The sequence below is a fragment of the Lissotriton vulgaris genome, chromosome 2_1 (assembly GCF_964263255.1).
Source record: "Lissotriton vulgaris chromosome 2_1, aLisVul1.2, whole genome shotgun sequence".
In the NCBI taxonomy this organism is placed as follows: Eukaryota; Metazoa; Chordata; class Amphibia; order Caudata; family Salamandridae; genus Lissotriton; species Lissotriton vulgaris.
In genome coordinates this window covers 799,443,280-799,469,119 of record NC_141687.1, presented here as the reverse complement: position 1 = coordinate 799,469,119, position 25,840 = coordinate 799,443,280, and the positions used below count along the sequence as shown (strand labels likewise).

At 48.8% G+C, this 25,840-nt stretch overlaps 1 protein-coding gene across 2 annotated transcripts in view; it reads left to right on the top strand.

The window, feature by feature from the left end:
• LNPK (lunapark, ER junction formation factor) overlaps positions 1-25,840 on the top strand; it is a 646,398-nt gene that overhangs the window by 481,855 nt on the left and 138,703 nt on the right. The window lies entirely within an intron of this gene.

Genomic DNA, 25,840 nt, shown 5'->3' with positions numbered 1-25,840 from the left:
GGATGTACCGGGTAGTACTAAACCTAGAAACGGTATTGCATTTACAAATGCCAACATCCGCAATTTCCCATTTTGCTTTGTGTTTCGTGAGTTTGTGGTTCCTACATGGCACTCTCCGCTGAGGGGAGCAGCTGCCTGTTCTTCAAAAACTGTATTCTGCTGTGTGCTGCCAAAAACTAGATTTTTAGCCCGTAGCCCTACCTCGACTTTTATGCCTGACATTGCTCACGGTAATGGATCTATAACCCAAAATATTCAGGAACCTAAGCCTACCATTGACTCTGTCAGTTGTCCAGCACAGCTAGCAGCAAGCCAGGGACAGACAAGGTGAGCTCCAGTAATGCACGAGTTGAAAACAGATCACAGAAAACCATTTGGGCACATGGAACTCGTTACCTTAGAACATTGTTTGATGTAGCACTGAAAGGAATCACTTCTCATTGTGGAGTAGAATGGTATAAATTTCCAAAGCGAGCAAAATCGGCAGGGTAATAAGGCTAGTCCAGCCAAGTTTAAAGGTTTTTGGTTAAAGCAGCAAGTAAGCTGACTTCAAAGCCTAAAAGCAGATTAAATCTCTGGAACAAAAACTAGAGGAGAAGAAGGAATTGCCGGAAGAACTTGATGATACATGGCCTACTCCTCCCTGAGTTATTCCGCTTTCTCTGTGGATACGCTGGGTTGAATCTTTAATCCTCTTTTAATTCTTAACCTCTGATCATAGATTTCCACTAATTCCAGGGCTAGACTTCTGGCTGGAGAGACTAAGGGACTCTTAATGAGGCCCTGTACCACTTCACCCTGGAACCAACCATATTAAAGCCAGTCGTGCTTCTGCAACTGTAAGAACAATCTAGCTCTAGCTTGGAGTTCTCGGGCCCTCTAAATGGAAACAAAAGCAAACCCAAAGCATTTATTGCCTACTTGGGCCTCAACAGTGAGGTGCAGCTCGAGTCCCCTGGAACAGTGAGGAATGGGATCCCCCCAAGCGTATTCGGGGATGTTACTAAATATTTTTGCGGGACTGATCTTATTAGAGCAGGATTATGGCTCTTTTGCATATGGTTGGTACCTGTTCATTGTTGCACAGTAAGCTAAATAGTGAGCAACTGAAATGAAACCCAAGTAAACCGTTGGCTGAGGTCGATTGAAGAACCCATTCCCCAGCCCTTATCATCCACCCAAATCAAACCATGAAAGTACTTAAGTACTTCAGTATTTCAGGAGTTCCCTTTCAAAGCATTTCCTTTTTTGGCAACTTCATATGAAATCTGGGCTGGAAAAAGTAATAGTAAAATATTTTTTCATTATTTCCTCGTGAGGGGGCAGGGGGACGGGTTGTGCAGTCAGGCAAGTAGAAAGCTCCTGACCTTAGTTCCAGGGTATACTCATCAATGGTCCTAAGCATGGTTGATGTAATGGCTGCCAAAGCACTTTAAAAACATGCATGTATGTATAGTTAACATTTGTACAATAATACAGTACATAGATGTTGCAGCCTATCAAAAGGTAAAAATGGCTACATATAATTTTGTTTTAAAAAAAAAAGGAGCCAATTACATAAAGCTACTCGCTGGTAGAAATGTAACCAGGGGATCCTCATCAATAGTCATAAGCACATCTTCAGTTATCTGGAACTTTTTGCCTTACTTCGACGTTTTACATCTTGTGAAGTAAGGTTCTGTCTTTTTTGACAGGATTTGGCATTTTTTCCACTCAAATATGCCATCTCTTTTTGACTCCTGCCCTTCTTGTGGAAAAAAGGCCAGGTCAGACTCTTATGAAGTCTGTATACTTTGTTTACCTAAGGACCATGTACCCAAGACTTGCAGTCATTGTCAGTCTTTATCTAAGATGACTCTGAAAGAATGAGAAAGAACCCGTTTTTTTTTTTGGACTGGCAGAGAAGGGGATAACTTCTTCCAGAGGCAGGTCACTGGTGAGGAAGGGCTCTAAAAGGACCAAATCTTCTTCTAGGAGCAAGATTCATCGCTCTTCCTCTTCAGCGTCCGGCTCGGCACTGAAAAAACTATCACCGGTGGGTAATATGTCCAAGAGAAGACTTCGACGGCGGGCTCACCGTCGAGAGAACAGACATTCAGGTACGTCAATGCATTCGCCGTTGAAGAATCCTGAACCTCCCCCGTCGTCAACCTGGCGATGATCAGCGCTGAGGAGCAGAAGCCCTCCGCCGTCGTCAACTCTGCGTCGAGGCCGTCGTCAACCCGGCGACTATCGGCGTCTAGGATCACAAGCCCTCTGTCGTCATCAACCTGGCGACAATAGGCGTCAAAGAGCAGAAGTCCTCCGCCGTCATCAGCTCGACGACGTTCGGCGTAGAGACACAGATACTCCGATGTAGTCTGCGAGACAGTCTACGCCGAGACCGGTTCCAACACCTGACCGGAAATCGAAGTCGAAAAGGAGGTCAAGGTCGGTGTCGAGAAGGGCTCTGTCAGGGCAGGTCATACGCTCGATGTCTAGGCCCACATCAGTGAGGTCTGGAGATGGTTCTGTGGTTTTAGTGACAGAATCGGTGTCACAGCACTCATTCTCTCACTCCTCGAGACGCCCTTCACCAGAACATTCGCCATCTGCATCCCCAAAGCGGCATTCAGAAAGGTCGCGACAAAGATCACCTTCACATCACAAGGGGGCCTCCCCTTCTATTCACTTATCTCCAAGATGGCTCCTTCCCCTCCATCACTGGAGCAAAAATCCTACAGGTGCATCACGACAAGAAGAGGAATACAGGGGGAGGAGCCAAGATGGCGACCGGAGCAGACGTGTAAGCTCCCGGCTCCGCCAGCCCTTGAGCCCCATGTTACTATCCTGCCTGATATCCTGCTCAATCCACCGGCTGTTCGATTGGGGACTGCGCGCTGACTTCACCCATGTCCCTCCGACACCTCAGCTCGGTCGGAATGCGAAGATAGACCGTTGCCCGCCCAGACGCCATGACCCCGGTGTGAATCGCCGCCGGATACCGGACCTCGACGGAGCGGAGACGGCCGGCCTGCCTGCAGGACACCCACAGTCTGTGAGGAGCTGCTTCTTTCTCGATCGCGGACCACGGCGCACTGCTTGCCGTGGAGTGCTGTGTACCGCGCCTACCTTGCGCTTGGAGTGTGGAATACACTGAACGACCGGCTCCTTTGTTACGTGCTGGGTGAGGGCTGCCTGGACTCCATTGCGGGACTTGCCCGGACTCGGTGGACCGCCCGTTCGCCCTGATTGCCTGTTCAGGCCGGCGGGGGCCCCTCACTGGCGACGCTGGGCTATAGCTGGCTGCAATGGGAGACGGGGCAACTGCTGACTCCTGTCGCACCCCCCCATGTTCTTGTGACCGGCTTGGGGGCGCTGTGGATGTACTCGTTGACTCAAGGAATGGAGGAGACTGCCCACCCTCGCCCTGTGCCTGCGGCACCATGGCCGGGCCGGGGTCTGCACTGACTATACCCACTTCTGTCCCAGGCACAGACGGACCGCAGCCTACCCTATCCTATGGCGATATCATGTCTGCCCTTGGCGAACTGCGATTAGCGTTGCTTCATGGCTCCCACAGGCTGAGCAAGAAACTCGACGACATAGCCTTCGACTTGGAGCTGATGATGAGGGACTGCTCCCAGCAACAGTTGCACTATCCCCTGCTGGTGCCTGAGTTTGCTACTATGTTGCCAAGCGCTTCCAGCGGTGGAGAGACCCGGGACGACTGGACTGGCGCCTGTGGAGGAACGCTTACCGACTCTGCCTGTGCTACATTGTTTCCACATTCGGGGACTGATTTTTTGTATTCGCTTCCACTATCGACTGAGGCTGCCGGCTAGGCGATTTCTGGCTCCCTTCAAGACTCTCTCATTGAAGCCTCCGTTCTTTCCCCTGATGTATTTGTGCTATCATAACAACTTGGAGACTCTTTTGGCTGCGATCACTGCACTGTTGGGTATTTGGCACTGACCATTTAGTATTTACGAGTCTCCCCCTTCTTCTTTGCGCCCATTTTGTTTCTCTGTTGTAGAGGGGGTTGGCATTCATCGGGGGCTGGGTTCAGAGGGGCATCCGAGATCGGGCCAGGGTTAGGCAGTTTCCTAGTTGTATTGCTTTCTTGCCTGGCGGGGATTGGGTTTAGAATGCTATATATAGTGGCTGCACGGATCACACGCATAATGAAGGTTGTTTTCCCCCATCTGTCTCGGTCATTGCTAGTTACTACTTTGCTCTTACATTCAAGGCATCCTTCGTGACATTGCGACCCTTGTCTATGGCACAGTCGGCGCTATAACTGGCTATCCTGGTGAATTATGAGCTACTGGCTCCGCCACATTCTCTTTGGTGCCTGACTGCTTTGTCAAAGATGTTCATTGGGACGGGGGACTGTGTGTTGAGGGTGGCGTCCATTTTGCTCTTCTTTGTCTCTGCGCTACCTAAGGCGGCCATCTTGTTCCTTTGTTCCAGCTGGGGCGGGCTTCTGTCTGGTATCAGGGTGTAGTGGTCGCTCGCGACCTGACTAGGGCTAGGGGCCTCCGGGTGCTAATTTTTGTTGGTCTGTCTGGCGCGGTCCGGACTGGGCCGCCTCTCTGGCGAGTGTTGTAGTTATGGCTCCCCACACTTGTTCTGCTATTGTTGTCTATCCTGGCATCTTCGTACGTGGGGTGGAGCTGTACATATCCTGTTGCCTATCTTTATAGACGGGGTGGTGATTCATGTACTGACTCGGGGACCTGGGTGTACCTGATTCTGCTCCCCTTTTGGTACTATGCATTTCGATATTATTGTCTCACTCGGTGTGGGAGTTGCAAATGGCTGGGAGTCCGGGAGATCTGTTATTGTGTGGGCTCCTCCCCGTCTCCTTCTCTTTTTTGGGTGTGGTAGAATAGCTTGTTCTTTTCTTCATCCCTATATTTCAAGAGTTAAAAATCTTCTATTTTTCTTATCGTTTCCTTTTTCTTTTCTTTCTTTTCTTGGTCTATATTTCGGGTTCTTTAATGGGCGACAGGCACATTGTCGGGGGGGGGGGGGTAGGCCGTAGCCTCCGCATTGGTGTAGGGTGGGGGGAGAGATTTAGTTTTCCTTGTTTAGTTTCTATGGGCCTTATTTTTCTAAACTTTCTGCGCTTTCTTGTCCTGTTTTCTGTTCTGGGTCTGCGACAGGGGTTAATAGGGAGTGGGTGGCGCTGTGGGTGGTGCATAAATGCGGACTGATGCTCCTGTTGTTTTACACTGTACTGCCATATTGACGGTGCGCTCACCACTACTGTTTTCTTAATGATGCTGCCTACTCATGTTGTGAAGCTAATGTACGAACTCAGTTCTCCTTGATCCTATTCTTCACTGATTTATATTTAGATCGGAAAAAACTTTAAAAATTAACCTTCAATGCTCCTTCTCCACGGCGACATGATTCCATTCAGTGTAACTGCTATTAATTGTTGCTATGTCGCCTGATGCCGCTGGGGTACCGCATTGCTTGCACTTGTGCTTCAAAGTATCGTGGCCGGCCTGACGGTTGTAGGCCCGTATTTGTTCCTTTTTTCATGCACAATAAAGGTTTTCAAAAAATTTAAAAAAAAAAAGAGGAATACACCAGCCCTCCCCACAGATCGCCTCTGCAAAGAGTAGTGCAAGGGGTGTGTAGATCACCTTCAGCCAGGCGTAGGGACTGTACTGGCAGATCGCGAGAGCGCAGACCTTCTAGTTCCTGTCGCAAAACATGGTCTTCTTCCTCCACTTGCTCCTCTAAAAGGGACTATTCATCCACTCTATCGGATAGCCCTCTATCAAGAGTATCTCCGATAGATGACAAATACAAACCATGATGTGCTTCAGAGAGTAGCTCAGAAGCTGAACATTGAGATGTCAACTCCTCAGGTTGCAACAACGGTGATTTTTGAGACGCTATAATCAAAGATCTGTCTCGACTGTTGCTCCCTCTGGTTCCTGGTCTTCTGGACATTTTCCTAACTCCATCTACAATTAAGGATGCACCGGCTAGAATTCAGAAGGAATACAATCCGGCAGGAACAGACCCTGTATGCATGAATTCAGATCTGCCTGCAGACTTATCGCAGCGGCAAGAAAAACGCACACAGTTGCGGCATCCTCAACCAGTCCCGCCGGACAAAGAAAGTAGGTCCCAGGACTCTTGGACGGAAGGTTTGCGGGTCTGCAGCATCATCGCTAAAAGTATCTAGCCCAGCAGCTTTATTAGGCTGCTACGACAGAGCCTTATGGGACTCCTTGGAGCGTTTCAAGGGAAAGCTTCCTAAAGAAGATCAGCAGGATTTTGAGGATGTCATCACAGAGGGATCTCTTGTGGCCAACCAGATGATTAGCACAGCAGCGGATGGTGCTACGCTGTCGGCACATTCTTATGTGCTAGGAGGTCTGCCTGGCTAAGACCGCTCTTAAACCAGATGCACACCAGAGGATTCTTAACCTTCCTTTTTCTGGCTCCTCCTGGTTTGGCGCCCACACCGATGAGGAGATGGCTAGAATGAAAACTGAACTAGACACACTCAAGGCGGTGGGATTAGAAAAGAAAAAGGAATTATAATGGAGATACAGACCCAACCAGCGCAAGGGTTACCAACAGAGGGCTCAAACCCCTCAATGGTCCCAAAGCAAAAACCAAGGCAAATCACAGTTCCAAGGCCGTAAGTCGAACAGGGGTAGAGGAGGTCATCTGCAGCAATCCTCTAACACGGCCAGATCAGCAGGGAAGCAATGAGCAGGAGCTTCCTCTGGCGCCGTGGCCCACTCCAGTGGGAGGAAGTGTATCACATCATCTGAAAGAGTGGTGCAACATAACAAAAGATCGTTGGGTGCTCAGTATACTGCGCAATGGATACGCACTACATTTCCGTGTGCCTCCAATGGATATTCCTCCGAAAATATCTTGTCCTCACCAACTAAAGTTACTTCAACAGGAAGTGATAACCCTTCTGTGAAAAAAGGCCATAGAAGAGGTTCCTCCCGCTCAGCGAGGAGTTTTTTTCCAGGTACTTTCTTGTGCCAAAAAGAGATCAAGAGCCTAAATTCAGACCTATCCTGGACCTCCGACTGCTGAACAAAGTCCTCTTGAAGGAAAAGTTTTGTATGTTGTCGCTTCATCAAATATGTCGACATCTGCAAGCAGGAGATTGGATGTGTTTGATGGACCTCCAAGACGCATACTTCTACATACCTATCGTGCCACGTCATCGCAAATACCTACGATTCGTGGAGAGCAGCAAACCTTATCAATTCAAGGCCTTGCCCTTCGGGCTGAAATCTGCCCCACGAGTCTTTACCAAGTGCATGGCAGTGGTGGCAGCGGCTCTACACAGAAAGGGTCAGTTTGTTTACACTTACTTGGACGATTGGCTCCTGAAAGGGCCATCTCCTCGGAAAGTAAGGAACGATTTTCAAGTTTGTTTGATTCTGCTCCGCAGGCTGGGTCTTCAATGGAACATGGAATAATCAGTTAACCCGCCTACCCAGACGATCCATTATTTGGGCTCCACTCTGGATTCAAACATAGGAAGAGCGTTTCCTTCAGAGGAGAGACTTTCTGCGATGCAACAGAAGTGCAAGGCTCTTCTCCAGACAGATCATTCAATGGTCCGGCAAGTAGCATCTCTGCTAGGATTGATGGCCTCTTGCAGATTTCTCATTCCCAACGCCAGTCTGAGAATGAGGCCTTTGCAACAGAACCTGGAGGACAAGTGGAACCAAGCATCGGGTCACTGGGAAGACCGAATTGTGCTCTCTCAAGCAGCAAAGTCGTCCATTCTATGGTGGACTCTCCCGAAGAACCTCTTGGTGGGAGTCCCCTTCCATCAACCAGTTCGGCACAATCCTTGATAATGGATGCATCTCTAAAAGGATGGGGGGCACACAAGGATTGCCTGCAGATGCTGGGCCTAGGGTCCATCAAGGAGCAGTCCTATCATATAAACATGTTAGAGCTGCAAGCAGTCCACCTTGCTCTGAAAGCTTTTCAGCCCTCAATCACGTCCAACTCGATTCTGATCCAAACAGACAACACAACCACCATGTGTTACCTCAACAAACAGGGTGGTACACGTTCTCGCCCGCTCTCCCTGGAAGCGCAAGGGATTTGGCACTGGCTTCTGGCAGAGGCCTCCATCACTGCAGTGCATCTTCCAGGGGAGCAAAACGTGTGAGCAGAAGCACTCAGTCGACACTTCGAAGATCAGCCAGACTGGGTGCTAAACGACGAGGTGGTGGCGGATATTTTCCATCAATGGGGTAAACCTCCCATAGATTTGTTTGCAGACAACTAAAACAAAAAAATGCCACGCCTTCGCATCCAGGTTCCAACGTCCAGGGACGAGGGGAATGCGCTTTTGATGGATTGATCCGGAATACTTTTGTACGCCTTTCCTCTCCTGCCTCTAATCCCGAAGGTGGTGTCCAAGCTCATATCATCCAACATGATGATCTTGATAGCTCCAGATTGTCCTCGTCAGTGGTGGTACCCGGACCTGTTGCAGTTGTCGGTACTCCCCAACAAGAGGCAACCTTACAGATCAGACCTGTTGACCCAAGATGGAAGGGAAGATTCTCCATCCCATCCTTCCCTTGCTAAACTTGGCAGCATGGCTCCTGAAGTCCTGCAATATGGACACTTAAATTTACTGCAGGACTGTATGCACGTCCTGAAAGAGGCAAAAAGACCCACTTAAGAGTACGATGCCCTCGTGGAGGAAGAGATTCTACTTGTGGTGTACACGTAATCATTTTAATCCTACAACTGGGCAGGAAGAGGTCATTCTTCCTTACCTCCTTGATTTAGCCAAAGCAGGTTTAAAGTATTCCTCGATCAGGGTGCACTTGGTGGCCATTACGGCCTACAGAAAGTATCCAAACCAGCCCTCCTGTTTTCAACTGCAGATTGTTTAGGATTTCCTACAGGGGTTAAAGAAGGTGTCTCCCCCTGTTTGGCCTCCTTCTCCTCCTTAAGAGTTGAATCTAGTCCTTTCTAGATTGATGGGTCCTCCTTTTGAACCCATTCATAAGGCCACGTTGCAGCACTTTACATGGAGGACCGCTTTTCTAGTGGCGATAACATCAGCGCACAGAGTAAGCGAGATCCAAGCGCCATGTGCCAAAGAACCATATACTGTTATCCACCACAACAGGGTAGTGCTAAGGACTTACCCTGCTTTTTTGCCAAAGGTTGTATCTGATTTTCATGTTAACCAGTCGTTCTTCCTTCCGCCTTTTTTTCCCAATCCTGCCTCACCTGCGGAGAGGTCACTCCACTCATTAGACCTTAGGAGTGCTCAAGTTCTATTTGGAGGGAACGAAGGCCATAAGGAGATCAGCTCAATTGTTTTTAAATTATGGTTCCTTGAGGACAGCCTTTCCAGCTTCCAAAAGGTCCATTTCAAGATGGATAGTGTCCTGTATAAAATTGGCCTACCAGTTGACAAATAAACCCCTATTGTCACCTAAAGCGCACTCCACTAGGGGGAAAGCGACTACAATAGCCTTCTTGCATGATGTTCCAATGACCGAGATCTGCAAGGCTGCAACCTGGAGATCTGTACACACTTTCACAAGGCAGTATTGTCTTGAATCAGATTCCAGGGCGTATTCTCAAGTAGGCCAAGCCTCCTTGAGGAATCTATTCAGATAATGAGATCTGTGTTTTTTAAGTTTAGTTATCTGAGCTTGATTATAATGTGCCTTTTTTTTCCTTTGCCCGCAGGTGGAAGAGGTGAGGCCAGCTGTTCTATTCTAGTGCTAATGACTATTGATGATGATCCCCTGGAAGAGAAGTATTAGTTACTTACCTGTAATCCTAGTTCTCTTCCAGGGGTATCCTCATGAAAGTCATAAGCAACCTTCCTGCCTCCTTGGGCAAAGGAACCATGTTTTTAAGGAATTGTCAGCTCTTTGTGCCATGGCTTTTGAGTCACCGCAAAGAACTGACCTAACAGTCACCCCTGAGGCATGATGGGAAGCTGGGGGGCATAGCTGCCTTTCGGCTCCTTCAGTCAGGACCCTGGTTTTACAGCTCCTACCTTTTTTGACTTTCTGTCCAATATCTTGATATTCTTCAAGTTTTTCACTTTCAGTCGGCGTCTTTGGACTTCAGAGTGCTGGTGCTGCTTTTTTTGTTTTTCAAAAAAGGTTTATTTTTGTCAAAATGCCTTCCTTTTTCGATCCATGCCCTTCCTGTGGCAAAAAGGAGGCCAGGACTGACACACACCCTGTGTGTATCCTCTGTCTCCCTGAGACACATTCTTCAGACAGCTGTCAGCACTGTAAGAACTTGTCAAGGAGAACCCTCAAAGACAGAGAAAATTCGTATTTATGGCCTCTCTGAAAGAGGTAGGTCTCCTAAAAGGCGGCAGAAGAGAACGAGGTCGCCGTCTAGAGACGTCCCGACCTGTTCTCCATCTGGATCGGTGTCTAAGCTGCCGGCGATGACAAACCGCTTCGAAGACAGCTCATCATCCTTCGACGGCTAAGATTCGACGTTGAGAATTCTGGTGCCTCCGTTGACATCAACCCGGCGGCGTTCAACGTCGAGAGGCAGGTCTCAGTCATCGCCAGGTGGGCATACGACTTCGAGGCGGATATCTCCGTCGTCGCCACAGCGATCGACGTCGAGGCACAGCGCTCCGTCGTTGCACCGGGATCAACGTCTAAGCACAGCGCTATGTCGTCTCACCAGTGTTCGAAGTAGAGACACACTTCGTCGACTCCTCATCATGGCATTCGACGTCGAAGCAGGTTGCGCGATCGAGGTCGAGCCGCAGGTCTCTGCCAAGGATGGTTCACCAGTCTTCGGCGTCGAGACACCAGTCACCACCTTCAGCGTCTAGGCATACGTTGACCCAGCATACCTCAAGGTCGAGGCAGAAGACACCTTTAAGAACGACGTCAAGTTTGGAGATAGAGATCTCCAGTCGACGTCGACAAAAAAAAGCGACATTGGCGTCAAAGGGACGTTCTCCTGTACGCTCCAGCCCACCTTCTAAGAAGTCGTCTTCAGGGCAGTCTCGGTCAAGACAACAGGCATCAGTCGTTCCAGATCTTGCTCTAGTTGCCCTTCAGGGGAGACCTCTCCTCCAGTGAGCCTATCATCATCTCCCTCAGGCTTTCATATCTCACCATGGATCAATATCTCGGTCCCCAGAGGTTGTAATTTATTCTTCTTACATTGCAGTGTCGGGACATTCAGCAGCAAGATCACTGCATGAAGAGGTGAACCCATCTCCATCAGCACGTTCCCTGAGAGGAGAGAAAGACAGAAGTCGCTTTCCATCAGGTTGTCACCTAGATGGTATAGGCCATTACATCACTGGGCTCCAGACAAAGATACCGCAGCTCGGTTAACACCGCAGGCAGATCGGGATTGACCTCCTTCCAGGCCCAGAGAGCGAACGCACACCCCGGTGCGCTCAAGCAGACTGAGATCCAGGTCAAGGAGCAGGAGAAGAGAACACAGATCTCCTTCTTCTTCCTCATCTTCTACTCGCTCACATAGAGACTATTCTCCAACACTGACCGACAGTCCACCGTCGAATCTCACCAGTGGACGACATCTTCACTTTTCAAGACATTTTAGGCAGAGGGGCACTTAAGCTGGGGTTTCCCATGACAGCTCGTCAGACCAAGTCTTCAGTGATTTTTGAAACACTGCATCACAAGACAGCAGCCAAACCTCTGCTTCCCTTGGTTCTGGGTATCATAGAACCAGTCATGGACGTATTCCTCACACCAGCGACAATAAAATCCATTCCACCGAGGATTCTCAAAAAATATTGTTTGCCAGAGGAGGATCCACTCTTTCTCAGAGTCAACCTTCCCCCGGATTCAGTAATAATCGCAGCAGTAAGATAGACCCATGGCTTGGCATCTTCCTCCACTGTACCACCAGACAAGGAGAGCAAGACTCTAGACTCCTGGGGACGGAGGGCATGCAGCACCTCTGCCTCCATGCTGAAGGTATCTAATGGGGAAGTGCCACTGGGTCGCTATGATAGATCCCTGTGGGATTCCTTTCAGCGCTTCATTGAGAAACTCCCTTAAGAAGGTCGCTGGGATTTTGAAGAAATCCTGACCGTGGGCAGCCAGGTCTCCAATCAGATCATTAGCGCTGCAGCTGATGGAGCTACCCTTTCGGCGCATGGATATGCTCACGGGGTATGCGCAAGAAGGTCATCTTGGTTGCGTCTTACCACCCTAAAGCCAGAAGCTCAGTCTCGTATCATGAACCTGCCTTTCTCTGGATCATCTTTATTCGGTTCACACACACTGATGAAGAAATGCAGCGTTTGAAAACTGAATTGGACACGCTAAAGGCCTTCGGTCTTGAAAAGAGTTCTGTAAAAGGTTCCACCCCTACAACAAGCTATCTTCCCAACAGAGGATTCAAACCCCTCCGTGGCAGAAGAATCAAGACCAACAGTGGCAGCAAAATTCACAATACAGAGGCAGGCGCTGCTCTAGAGGTGGAGGAAATCCGTGTCAAGGCAACAATTCCAACAAGACTCAATCCAAACCATGAGTTCTTCCTTCCCCCAGCACCGTTGACCACTCCAGTGGGGAGGAAGCATCACGTATCCTATGGAAGAGTGGCGTGCCTTTACAAAAAATCGCTGGGTGTTAGCTACACTTCAGAATGGTTACTAGTGTCGCTTTCAACATCTACCTCCCTCTATCCCTCCAATGCCAACATCGAGTCATCAGTTAAAACTCCTACAAAAAGAGGTGGCCACCCTTCTCAAAAAATCAGCCATTGAGAGGGTACCAATATCTCAAAGAGGGAAAGGAGTTTATTCAAGATACTTCCTGGTCAAGAAAAAGGGCCAGAAAGCAGAGTACAGAGCCATTCTGGACTTGCGGAAACTCAATCAAATATATCCACATACATCAAAAAAGAAAAGTTTTGCATGTTGGCACTTCATCAAATATATGCACATCTTAGACAGGGGGGTTGGATGTGTTCGCTGGACTTACAAGATGCATGCTTTCATGTCCTGATGGCTCACGGTCACAGGCAATTCCTCCGGTTCTGGGTGGGAACCTCTCATTACCAGTTCAAAGTCCTCCCATTCGGGATGAAGTCAGCCCCCCCCCTGTGTTCACGATGTGCATTGCAGTGGTAGCAGCCGCTCTACGCCGAAGGGGAGTCTCCGAAGGAGCGACTTTATGAGCTGCATCGATCTATGCTACTGGTTGGGTCTACATGTGAATTTCAACATCGCAACCGACGCAGAAAATACATTTCCTGGGAGCTCTGCTAGACTTCGAGGCAGGAAAAGTGTTTCCTACGGAGGAGAGACCTTGTTCCATCACTCAGAAATGCCAACTGGTTCTACGGAACAAGGACCTGACGGTGCGAAGGATTACCTCCCTGTTAGGGTTGATGGCATCCTGCATTTTTCTGGTCCTCTCCAGCAGTATCTGGAGGACAAGTGGGACCAGTAGTCAGCACACTGGGACGACAAGATAACTTTGTCAAACACAGCACGAGCGTCCATACCTTGGTGGATGAAAAGACGAAATATGCAAGTCGGAATTACGTTCCACCAACCTCTACCGGTCTCTACAAGGCTGGGGGGCTCACATGGGCCATCTCCAGAAGCAAGGGCTTTTTTCTCCCAAAGAGCGATACTACCACATCAACATGTTGGAGCTAAGGGCAGTCCATCTAGCCCTCAAAAGCTTTCCTGCCCTCGATTCAAGCATCATCAGCGTTAGTACAAACGGACAACACCACCACGATGTACTACTTAAACAGGGAGGAACACGCTCACGCACCCTTACCTTGGAGGCACAAAATCTGTGGCATTGTCTCCTGGCTCGGAATTGGTCAGTCACAGCAGTCCATCTCCCAGGAGAGCAGAACGTGAGAGCGGACGCTCTAAGCCGGCATTTTGAAGACCGAGAACTGGGTTCTCAACAACGAGGTTGTCTAAAACCTCTTCCAGTCATGGGGTCGTCCCACCATGGATATCTTCGCGGACGATGAAAACACCAAATGCTGAGACTTCGCCTCTAGGTTTTACCGACCAGGTTCGAAAGGGAATGCCCTTTTGATAGACTGGTCAGGGGAATTTGTGTACTCCTTTCCACCCCTTCCGCTGATCCCGAAGGTGGTGAGCAAGCTAGCTCACTCGTACACAAAGATGATTCTCATTGCCCCTGACTGGCCGAGACAGTGGTGGTACACGGGCCTTCTATATCTGTCAGTGTCCTCATAGGAAGCGGCCGTGCAGGCCGGACCTGCTATCCAAGATGAACAGGAGGATTCATCATCCCAACCTACCATCACTGAACTGGCAGCATGGCTCCTGAGGTCATACAAGATGACCACCTAGGACTGCCGCAGGACTGAATTTCCATTTTGAAAGAAGCGAGACGTCCTTCCACAAGGCATTCCTATGCATGCAAGTGGAAGCGTTTCTACATGTGGTGTATGCAGAACAATTGTCATCCTATCACGGGTCAGGAAGAGGTCATTCTCCCTTACCTATTATATCTGGCTAAAGCAGGGTTGAAATGTAATTCCATTAAGGTGCATTTAGCAGCTATAACCGCTTATAGGCGCTCACCTTCCCAACCTTTTTTTTTCCAGTTACAAGCTGTGAATGATTTTCTGCAGGGCTTGAAGGTCTCCCCTCCAGGACGTCCTCCTTTCCCCCCTCTGGGAGTTTAATCTGGTGCTATCGAAATTGACGGGTCCACCTGTCGAACTCCTTCATAAAGCCACCTTGCAGCAGGTTTCTTGCAAGGCTGCTTTTTTGGTAGCGATCACGTCCGCTCGCAGGATGAGCGAGCTTCAAGCTCTCTGTTCCAAAGAGCCATATACAGTGTTCCATTTAAAAAGGATGGTGTTGAGGACACATCCCTCTTTTCTGCCTAAGGTGGTGTCAGATTTCCATGTGAACCAGAACATCTCTCTACCCACCTTTCCCAATACCTCCACTCCAGCTGAGGGCCTTGCATTCTTTGGACCTGAAAAGGGTTTTAAAATTCTATTTCCTCTTTCCTTCTTTCATTTAGTTGCTTCCCTGTAAAATGGATCCAAAAAAGAAAAACACTCTTGCGGGAAATGTCCTTTTTTTGACATTTTTCTATTCCAAAGTGCAGCCTTGGGATGGAGAGAAATAAAAGGTTGTAAATATGAAAAATAAACACATAACTAAATAAAGCAAGCCAGAGTGGTGGGTGCAAGGTGGCCAGATTGGTTTTATTCACATCCAAACACATCAGCCTCACTTTACAGACTTTGCAGTGAAACGCTACTGTTTTCTCATCTTTCTTCGAACAGTATTGTTGTCCCCAGGAGGGGAAGTGCACCATTCCTGGATGTATTGCAATACCTGGTTGATGGGTGGATTAGAAAACAAAATGTGTACCATGGCTCGGTGTTTATGGATGTGGTCTTTTTAAACTATAATGCTTACGTTTTGTATGGATATAAGCAATGGACATTGAAACGGTTCGCTTCAGGGCCCTGTAGTCCTGTCCTTAACCTTTCAGGTAAAACATCTCGCTGATTTCTGAATACTGAGTGAGAGATCGTTTCAGTAACTGTGTTTCTGCTACATTCCACATGCTTTAGTCAATCTTGCATTCCCTATGAGCGTTTGCTTTTACTTTTATTTATTTTTTAGGCAGCATATTAGTCTTATCAGGTGCATAATTTGAATTGAGCCACATCCAAGTGTTTATAGCGGGCATAATTAGGTTGTAGCTGAAGGCAGTGCGAGTTTCTCTCAGTGGGGCAGTATGGTGTTCAGTGGGGAAGAGGCTGTGGCACTATGGCCAGAGCTGTCGAATTTCGAACTGGGGAACCGGATTCAGCCTTCATGACCAGTCCACCAGACCACTCTACTGAGGGAGCATATTCCCATGCTAGACCTTAGAAGGCCCCACCAGACCTTAGAAGGCCTGATGTCTTAGCACAAGCAGGTGTACCCTAGCGGTGTCAATTGTGGGTTAACCTTGAAACCTGTCCACCACAATCCATACTGAAGTTCATCTCCAATTTTGCAGGCAGGCCTACGAAGCAGCACAGCCTAGACAGTGACTGTCTCTGAGGTCGCATGAACCTTGAGCAGGTTAGGGCGGTGCGAACGGTGTGACAGCACTGGGTACCTATTTCGGGTGGGTGCGTAGTGTTTGCAAGTATATTATTGTTAGAACTGGCTATTTCTGGTTGGCTAAGCCTGACGCCAAAGCTAGGCAGAAACCACCATTCTAGTCAGGGCAAGGGAGTCACACGCCAAGATAATCCCTGCTCACCACCTTGGTAGCTTGGCACGAGCAGACCGGCTTATCCCGGAGGCAATGTGTAAAGCATTTGCTCCAGCACACTGCCTCCAGGATAAGCCTGTCTGCTCGTGCCAAGCTACCAAGGGTGTGAGCAGGGGTTATCCTGGCGTGTGACTCCCTTGCCCGGACTCGAATGGTGGTTTCTGCCTAGCTTTGGCATCAGCCTTAGCCAACCAGAAATAGCCAGTTCTAACCTTGTTGGACAGCGGTGAGGATTAGGACTTGTGTTTGCGCAGTGCCACAGGACAGCGGGCTACATTACAAAACTGCATTTTTCTAGATAGTCACATGTTTGCGATTATGGTTTGTGATTTTGTTTTTCCTCGAGTGTCATTTTCAAATGGTGTTTCCTGCGCTTTTATGTTTAGTGGCAGAAGAGAGAAAATGACGGCGGAACGCCAGTAGAGAGGGAGGTTCCCATAGATAAGGAATCCCTTGCTGGGTCCAGTGCCCAATCCCGGTTCCTGTCCCTGTGTGGGTAGATGGAAGAGGGAGTGCGGAGGAGTAATGGCTAGCTCGGGAGGGTGGTTATCGCCGGAGTGTAGTGTGTGTGTGTGTGTGTGTCTGGATTCCCCAGTATGGTAGGATCCAGTGGTGGCAGCTAAAATGTGTCCAGTGCGTGAAGTCCCATTCCCAGTTCCCAGAGTATGGTGCCTGGTGCTCAGTAAGAGGGGTACAGGTTGAGAGTCGGAGGCAGTGAGGAACTGTCTCACCAGTCTGGAGGGGGAGTGTGTGGATGAGTGGTGTGTTGAACTGGAGGAGTTTGTGTGGGTTTTTTATTTTTTTTAAAGGAGCTTGCACAGGAGGTTTACCTCTGGTGGTGTGCAGGAGGTCCTGCAGAGGCACTGGATAAGAAGGTGGACATCTGGCGGTGTGCTAGATGTCTTGCAGAGGCATTAGGAAGTGATTCTAAAAGTAGTGGCTTGTGTATCTGATGATCCTGTGTAGGGGAAGAGGTTCATGTGTAGCCCAGCTAGGTCCCAGTAGGATGGTAGGGGTGTAGGGGCTCACGTCCTGGCTCAGTGGAGGCAGAGTGAGTGTGGGACTTGTGTCCCGGCCCGAAACCCTATCTCAGGGCCTGGAGGGTTCTCTAAGGGAGCGCCAGGTCAAAGGCCTAGGCTGTACTTACAGGTCATTTGAGGAGGATCTTCCTGTGTCTAGAGGACGGGGAGTGTCTGTAACCAAAACTCTGGCGGTGCTGGTGTTGGGCAGTACCGCCCCTAAGTGGAGGGTGCGGAAGTCCTGGCTCGCTGAGCATTTGACCGTCTAGAGTGCTTGACCATTTGTGGGGCCTCTGGAGGTCGTTCCCCGAGGAGGGGGGGAGTCCAGGTTCAGGTTCAACCAGACCTGGAGGGAAGGGCATCTGTAATCGGTGTCCTGACCGGTTTTGGCTTCTAGGAGTACCGCACCAAGGTAGGAGGGTTCAGAACTCTGGAAGGGGGTGCAGAGGGACGGTGTACTTCTGACCCCGGTGCAACCTGAGGGTTTAGATCCTAGGTTGGGAGATTAGGAAGCTTCCAGGTCAAGCGGAATCTCTACCCACGTGGATCAGCTGAAGAGACTGAGGGGGCTGCCCTTGCTGTGTGATCTGGGGCTCACCTGCAGTTTGTTGTTTACACTAAGGTAGAGGAAAGGGGACTTTGCTGTGTGCTGTGTCCCCCCCACCTGCTTGAAGATGAACTGTGCTGTGTGCTTTGTACCGCAGAAGTGAAATAGTTTCTAGGTGGTAGACCAGTGACGGAGTGAGGTCCTGATCTGGTAGGAGAATTGTGTTCTGGTGAGTGCTTCCCTGTGAGGGTGCGGGAACCCCAGAAGTAGAGGTAGGGTGGGGCATTCTTGCCCGTGACCTCTGGTCAGCCTGAGGGTATGGTCCCTAGGTTGTTGGATCAGTGGTAGTTGTAGCTACACTGAGAGGGAGAGTGGAGAATGGCTATTGTGTGCCAGGGGTTACTGTCCCCACTCTGTGGATTGGACAGGACCTGTGATATTTGGATGGCCTAGGGCCTGGTCGTGGACCGCTAGAGTACAAGTGTGGTATCCTAGTTGGGTCAGAGAGTTCCGGTTTGGAGGTAACCATGTGGGTTCAGAATGGCGTAGAACCGGACGGTGTCCATGCCGTACGGGCCCGTGTCCGTGTTTTGTCGCCCAAAGCAGGGAAGCCCATCAATGGAGTGATTGATCTACGCTGCGTTTTGGCTGGAAGGGGGTTGTGTTGGACCCGGCCCTTTTGGCAGGTTCACCCCAAGACTTTTTGCTTTTTCCTAGCCTGTTTCTGTGAACTGGTGTTGGTGATTTTAGGCCTCTGCGCACTTTTTCACTGTGGTACAGTGTAAAGTGTGAGCTCTCTGTGTATGTGTGGTGAGTGACCTGCCCTCCCATAGGAATGCATGGGGAATATGTATGCCCATGGTAGTTCCTGATGTGTGGGGAGTGCAGGGTCGAGTTTGGTATGTGCGAACTCGTGAGATTGAATGCTGCGCAATGGTATATGCAGCATGATTGTGTCTAGTGTAGGAGTGCCACTTCTAGAAGTTGGCATATTTTGTGTAATTTGTGTCTAGCGTGTGATTGGCTGAGGCTGGCTGGTGAGCCTGGCTCCACGAGTCTGGGGGGGGATCTGCACCGGTGGTGAATGGAGTGTTTAGCATGCTGATGTGAGGGGAGGAGTGAGCCTGGTCCTGCTTGTGGATTGACCGTCTGGTTTGAGGGTCCTGAATGAGGCTGGGTTTTCCCCACACAATGCTGGCTCCACCCCCTGGGGTGCGTCTGATCTCCCTAGCCTGGCCAGTGAAAGGAATTCCCTATAACCAGTTCTAGCTGGTTCTCACACTGCCTGCACCCTGCTAGACAAATGATTTTATAGTATAAAAAGGGGCTGTGTCCCCTTACAAAATGTTCTTGTTTCAGACTTGAATCCTGCCAGGGGCATGCTGCTGCTTGGGTCCAGGGGAAGGCTTGCCTTCCTGGGCCCTGCCCAGCCCCTGGATACTGATGGACTGATGATGTCCTGGACTCTGGAGACCTTTTGCTGGGTCCCCTTTGCTTCACTTTGCTGTTGGACCTTGCTTGTAGCACTGGGGGAGCGCTTTATTTGAGACAGAGACCTTCTTTTGCCTGCTAGCGCTTAGGAGCGCTTGATTTGTCTTTCATAGCGCTTGGGAGCGCTTTTTGCTTTATTGGAGCGTTTCTCCGCCCGCATTTTGCGTGAGGAATTGCAGGTGCCACCCTGCTTTATGCCCGATATCGCTATTTGCTTTATTGCGGGTGCCCACCCCGTTTCTCCTATTATTTTATCTGGCAAGGGTGCCCACCCCTCATTCTGCCCCCTTCGTTTCACCGTCGCGGCCCGAGCCGTTTGTGATAATGGCCGCCGGAGATGCCGCGCTGTGATTGGTCGGCCGTGGGAGTCTCGCCCTGGAAGGCCACGCTATGATTGGCCAGTGCTCGGGAGACCGGAGAAAAGGATGGCGACGGCCGCTGTGGGGCTCCCGTGACCGAGGGGGAGCCCCGCACCCAGAGAGGAGACGCTGCCGCGAGAATCCCAAGGAACGGGGGCACTCCGTCCCCAGCCTCCGCCAGACCCGCTGAGTGTGGCAGCAGAGGAGAAGGGAGGGGTGCCGGGACACATTGTCGGTGTCTGCCCGCCTCTTCCCCCCCCCCCCCCAGTAGTGCGAAATCGCGCTTGTTGTTGTTGGAAAGCCACGAGGGCTTCAGGGGCATATCTTGTGTTCGAGCCCCCGAGCGGGGCTCTTACGTTGCCCGGGGGCATTTCTCCTGCAGAGCCTGCAAGGCTCAGAACCGGAAGGTGGATTGAGGAGCCCAGAGAGGCTCTAGGCGCCATTATCACTTCGAGTCCCCCGAGAGGGACTCCCGCCACCGGCCATATGTGTTAACGAGTCTCGAGAGGCATTAGGGGGCAGTTCTAGGTTATTGAGAGCCCGAGAGGCTCAGGGCATTCCTTTTCGAGCCCACGAGGCTCCACGCCCGCATCTTATGTATATTTACGAGCCCTGAGAGGCTTGAGGGCCAGTTCTTTTATTCTAGAGAGGCTCAGGGGCGACCAGTTGTTCAGAGCCTGTGTGGCTCCCACGTGGCCCCATCATTGATTCCCAGCTGCCCAGTAATTAGTGGGCAGCTGCACCGTTTAGGACCCTGACATTGGGACACAGGGCGTCCTAGCCCCAACAAGGCCAGTTGGCCTAGGGACTGCCACAGGTGGTGGCTTATGCAAGTTTTGTGCAATTGTGTGGTTTTAATTCACCTCTGAATGTGTTTTCATGCATCATGTGTTTTTGCGCTATTGAGTTATGTTCTGGCACCTCTGAATGTGTTTATGCATCATGTCTTTCCTTCCCTGCACCTCTGAATGTGATTTTGATGCATCATGTGCCTTGTTATGACACCTCTGAATGTTTGTTTTATGCATCATTTATTTTTATTTATTTTATTTGCTTGTATAGCGCAGGACTCGACCCCCTGAGGGGTATCTCCGCGCTTGTGCTCTTACTAAAATAACCTAATCAGGATTCATGGACTGTGTTAGTGTCAATTTGTTGATAAATTAGCAGGTAGGAAATAAATACGTTTTAAAAGTCTTTTTAAAGGACGGAAAGTTAGTGTTTAATTTCAAAGTTGAAGGGAGTGAATTCCACAGAGTGGGGACTATCTAGGAGACCCAATACCTTCTTTTGTTCACACTATGTAGAGAGGGCATGACCTCCTTGTCTAGATTTTTTAATCATCTGTTTTCCTTCCCTAAACCTCTGAATGTTGTGATGCATCATGTGTAATGTGTTCTTGCTTATACCCCTAATTGTATTGTGATACTTAGGTGGTTGTTCTTTCTAGTACAGGTGGTCCTGGTTCCCTGCGTGACATTCTCCTAAGGTGTTTAGGGTTGCGTAGGTGGTACTTACCTGTTACCAGTGGTTACTGGTTGTGTGCTATATTTTCTAATTTGTACTGCAGTGATTTTATATCCTATGTTCTAGAAGTGCTATTTCTACTAAGTGCTGATTCTGACAGTGGCCCATGTGGCCCTGTCCTGTAAATAATCCCTTGTGAATATTGCCCGTGCCAGTTGGCACAATGTATATTGTGTGATACTATCTGATGTGTGTTTACAATACAAAAGTTATTTTTATATAACCTTGTGTGGAGTTCCTTTTGTGGTGTGCCTAGGATGTTGCGGTTGTGTGCGTGCGCAAATGCTTTACACATTGCCTCCGGGATAAGCCTGTCTGCTCGTGCCAAGCTACCAAGGGGGTGAGTAGGGATTATCTTGGCGTGTGACTCACATGTCCTGACTAGAATGGTGGTTTCTGCCTAGATTTGGCGTCAGCCTTAGCCAACCAGAAATAGCCAGTTCTAACAACTATGGTTTAAAAAAAACTTCTGCCTCCTTCCTGGCCTCCAGCAATTTTCAGCAACAATAAAAATGTCATTATAACTTTATTGACTAATGTTCTTCCTAGAGAGAGATCAGAGTTTTGTGTAGTGGAATTGTTGACTCCTGGAAAGGTAGCACAAAGGGTTATTGTGCCTGCTGCAAAGAACACGTACCATGCAGATCACAAAGTGCTCATAATGTTAACTAGGTTAGTAGGTTACTGCTTTTGTCAGAGAAATCCTTTTGTCACTTGCAGTTTATAAGTTAAAATCCTAACATAGAAGAGTGAGCTATTAAACTCTACTGCCTACTAGTATGGTTGTCATGTGACTTCTACATTTGTAGTCCTTTGTTTTATGTAACATTACCTATACAGTGACTTACACACGTATACATGATTGTCTCTGTGTAGTGTGTGATGTAAAGTGCTCTGACACCATACACTGATATGAGTGGCGCTGTTAATCAAATTAAATGCATCAGAGTGTGGGTATGGAGACTTGAGAGGGACTGTTTAAGGGTGGTAGTGATGGAGTCCGATGCATAGGTGATCATTGAGGGCACCAACAAACCTTATTGCACAGGGCGCCACCAGCACTAAAGCCAGCCCTGCAATCAAGGCCAGTCCGCCTCACCCATTGGTACCTCCATTGGCCTGGTCTAGGAAAGTGGCTTTATATATACTGGACCAAAGTAAGATACAGTGTGTATACAGTCCCCAGAGGTTTGGCAGATGCTAAAGTTAGATATAACCTTACTCCCTAAAGTGGGACCTTGGTCGAGCAGTAAGGCAGTATCAGAGGACTGTAAAGCATTTGTTGTACCCACTCAGTCAGCAAATGGTCTCACACACTCAAGAACTGAACTCTAGGCCAATGGTTTTGTATCAAAAGATATAGTTTTATTTTAGAACCAACAAGGTATCAAAATATACTTTCTCAGGATGAGTTACTTTAGTACTTTTCAAATAGGCAATAGACTTTTTGAATGCAATAGTTAGTTTGTTGCAATAGGCAACACAATTTCAAACACAATGCAACTTTCAACTCAATGGGAATTTCTGGTTAAATGCAGTTAATTACTTTGTAGAAAGACAATGCAACATTGACCTCAATGTGTTTTTCTAGTTAAATGCAATTAGTTACTTTATGGATTACTTTTATAACCACAGGACTGGATCCTAGATTCAGTCCTTGGATATCTCCTGTAAACGGTTGAGGAAAAGCATTTTGGTTACAGCAGTGATTTTTAAGGAATATTATTGTATTTTGAAGGTTGACACTTCAAAACGTTTTCAGATGAAATTACCAATGTTATCCTATGGAAGGAAATTCACTTTACAGGTAAAGCAGATTCACGTTACTTTTGTAATCCAGTCCTGGACTCCTAGGTTTAGCACTGGGACCTCTTATCTAAAACAAGTAATTATGTTTTGGTAGTTGGTACGATTTTTAAAGAATATTTGTAGTTTGGAAAAAGCGACACTTAGAAGAAATTTCACAGAAAGACAGTCAATGGTTTCCTATTGAAGAAAATTCAGGTTACTGCGAAGTACGGTTAAAATAACTTTTCAGGATTGGTGCTGGGCTGAAAGGTGCAGCACTGAGGTCTCTCCTGATAACAGGTGAGTAAATCCGAATTAGTTGTTCGGCTGATTTCAGGTGAATATTTTAAAGTTCCAAAACTCCACAATGTTAGCCTATGGAAGAAAAGTGAGTCATCGGCTTTTAGTTAAGTACTCGACTGGCAGAGTTAAGGTTCTGGCATAGACTCGGGGGTCGACCAGGGTCTGGTAGGTACAGTTGGTACACCCTCAGTGGCACCAGAGTGCAGAGATAGTTAGGTCCAAGGAAAGGCAGGGGGCTTTCGGTTGGTGGCTGCTGGCTAGCAGGCTTCGCGGCTGTGTGAGCTGGGTTCCTGGTCACTTGCTCAGGCAAATGGGGAAGTATGATGGGAAACAGGTTGCACTGCCACGGGCACTCGGGCGGCTGGGTGCAGGGTGCTTTTGACCCATCTGGCGCACATTGTTAATCAATGCATCTTGAAAAGGGAACAAATGCTGCAGGCCCGGGGACGGTGGATATTCTGGAGCGAACAGAACTTCGAGGGGCAAGTTGGGATCTTGGAGGGTAGGTAGGTACCCCGGAGATGGGCACATGAGGCCGGGAGGCGCCGGGTGCAGTGGTGTCTTTCGACGTCAGGAAATCTTACCCTCTGCTGGTCGTGGTAGGAGGAGTCCCTGGTTCTGAGTCTGCAGTCGTCGTCTGGGTTGTCGAGGCGGGTCCTTGGGCACTGGATTCCAGGTCAGAATCGCCGGGGGGACGTCCTCCGGCTTTGTCCACTTGGGTACAGGCCGGGCTCGGCGGGTGCAGAGTGGGCTGTATTCGCGGTTCCTGACTGGCACAAGGGGTATTGCTGTTTGAGCAGAGCCACTGCTCGTGGGAGTCCTAATCTCTAAGAGGGTCAAGGAAGGCAGGTCCTCCAGGGTTCTCAAGGTTGCTGTCCGCAGGAGATGCCGGGATTTTGCTTGGGCAGGTTCAAGGATCAACAGGCCTGTAGGTCTGGGGCCAAGTCCGTTGGTGTAGTCCTCTTGTTAGCAGCTGCATGGTAGGTCTTCCTCTCTTAGTCTTCTTTCTTGTTTCGAAATCGTGATCTGAGGAAGGAAGGTTCTGGGTGCCCCTAAATACTACATTTAGGGGCATTACAGGTAGGGGAAGGGCAGGGATCAATAGGTCCCTGTCCTGGGTTGAGTACACCCCCTTTCTCTTCCAGGGGATACTCATCAATAGTCATAAGCACTGAATTATCTCCTCCCATATGCGCGAACCCGGAACATATAGCATAATATATAATATATGTGTGTATACAGTAGTAAAGGAGTACATAGTACGAAAAAAATTATACACATACATGTATAAACCAATAACACGCAGCCCTAAACATATCTAATAGGCTAAGCAAGCCAGAATTACATGCATTTCTCCAGTATTAGGGGTGTCTTTCATAGATTCACATGCTTGAATATTCCCCGTCGTCGAAGTGGGAGTCCCACGGTACATAAAATAGTAGTAATATATGCATGTATATATGAGAAATATTATAAATAAAATATACATACATATAATGCAATAAAAATGTAAACTTAAAAAAAGTACCATAGAACAGAATAGGCCCATTGAAAAGCCCAAGGGAGAATTCACTTTAGTAACTTATAGGAGTCATTATGTGTTGGTCCACATTCCAGCCAATCAGGCTGTAGCCTCCTCTAGAACCTTCTCCTCAGAAGCCCAAGTCCTCAGATTTTCTACCGCACGTCGTGTGAAGGGAGTCTCCCTGAGCTCTGCTCAGTTTTCTTCAAGTTTCTTCAAATCTCTTCATATTTTTCTTTAAAAATGTCTTCTTCAAGGAAAACTCTGTTCAAGGCTTGTCCATCCTGTGGGAAACTTCGCCTTTTTCATGAGGATCCACACAGTAAGTGTATTTACTGTTTATATCCGGACCATGTTGTCTCCACCTGCAAACTCTGTCGCAAATTTCCTCCTAAGACCTTGAGGGACAGAGAGGCTCGTCTCCTTCTGTGGCTACAGAAGTTGAAGTCATCTGACAACATCGTGTCCGATGCTGAGAGTTTGTCATCTGGTTTCTCTAAAACCTCTCAGAAGCGTGGGTCTGAGACTGAAATCCCCTCTCCTTTTCTTAAGAAGAGTAAAAAGCTGGGATCTTCCAAGGATGTCTCCTAACAAGACTTGCTTCAGGGCGCGCCTACGGGACCTGGTTCTCTGGCGTCTCGTCCCAAGACCATGCCCTCCGTTTCTAAAACGGGCATTGGCTCGTCGACGGGCTCGTCGACGCGTCCGTCGACGTCTTCGGCGTCTACGAAGTCTGTTTTGGCTTTTTCCACGTCGACGACTACTTCTTCCATGTCGACTAGTTCTGCCACGACGATGATCATCTCGTCGACGAGCAGCCAGGAGGTGAGACCCATCTCATCAATTATTATGATCTCGTCAATCAAACCGTCGACGAAGAAACCACCGTCGACGCATCCATCGTCGACGGCTATCCCGTCGACGAAGACCAAGACTTCATCGTCGACGACCGGATCCTCGTCGACGACAGCCCCGTCGACGATACCATCGACGCAGATGATCCC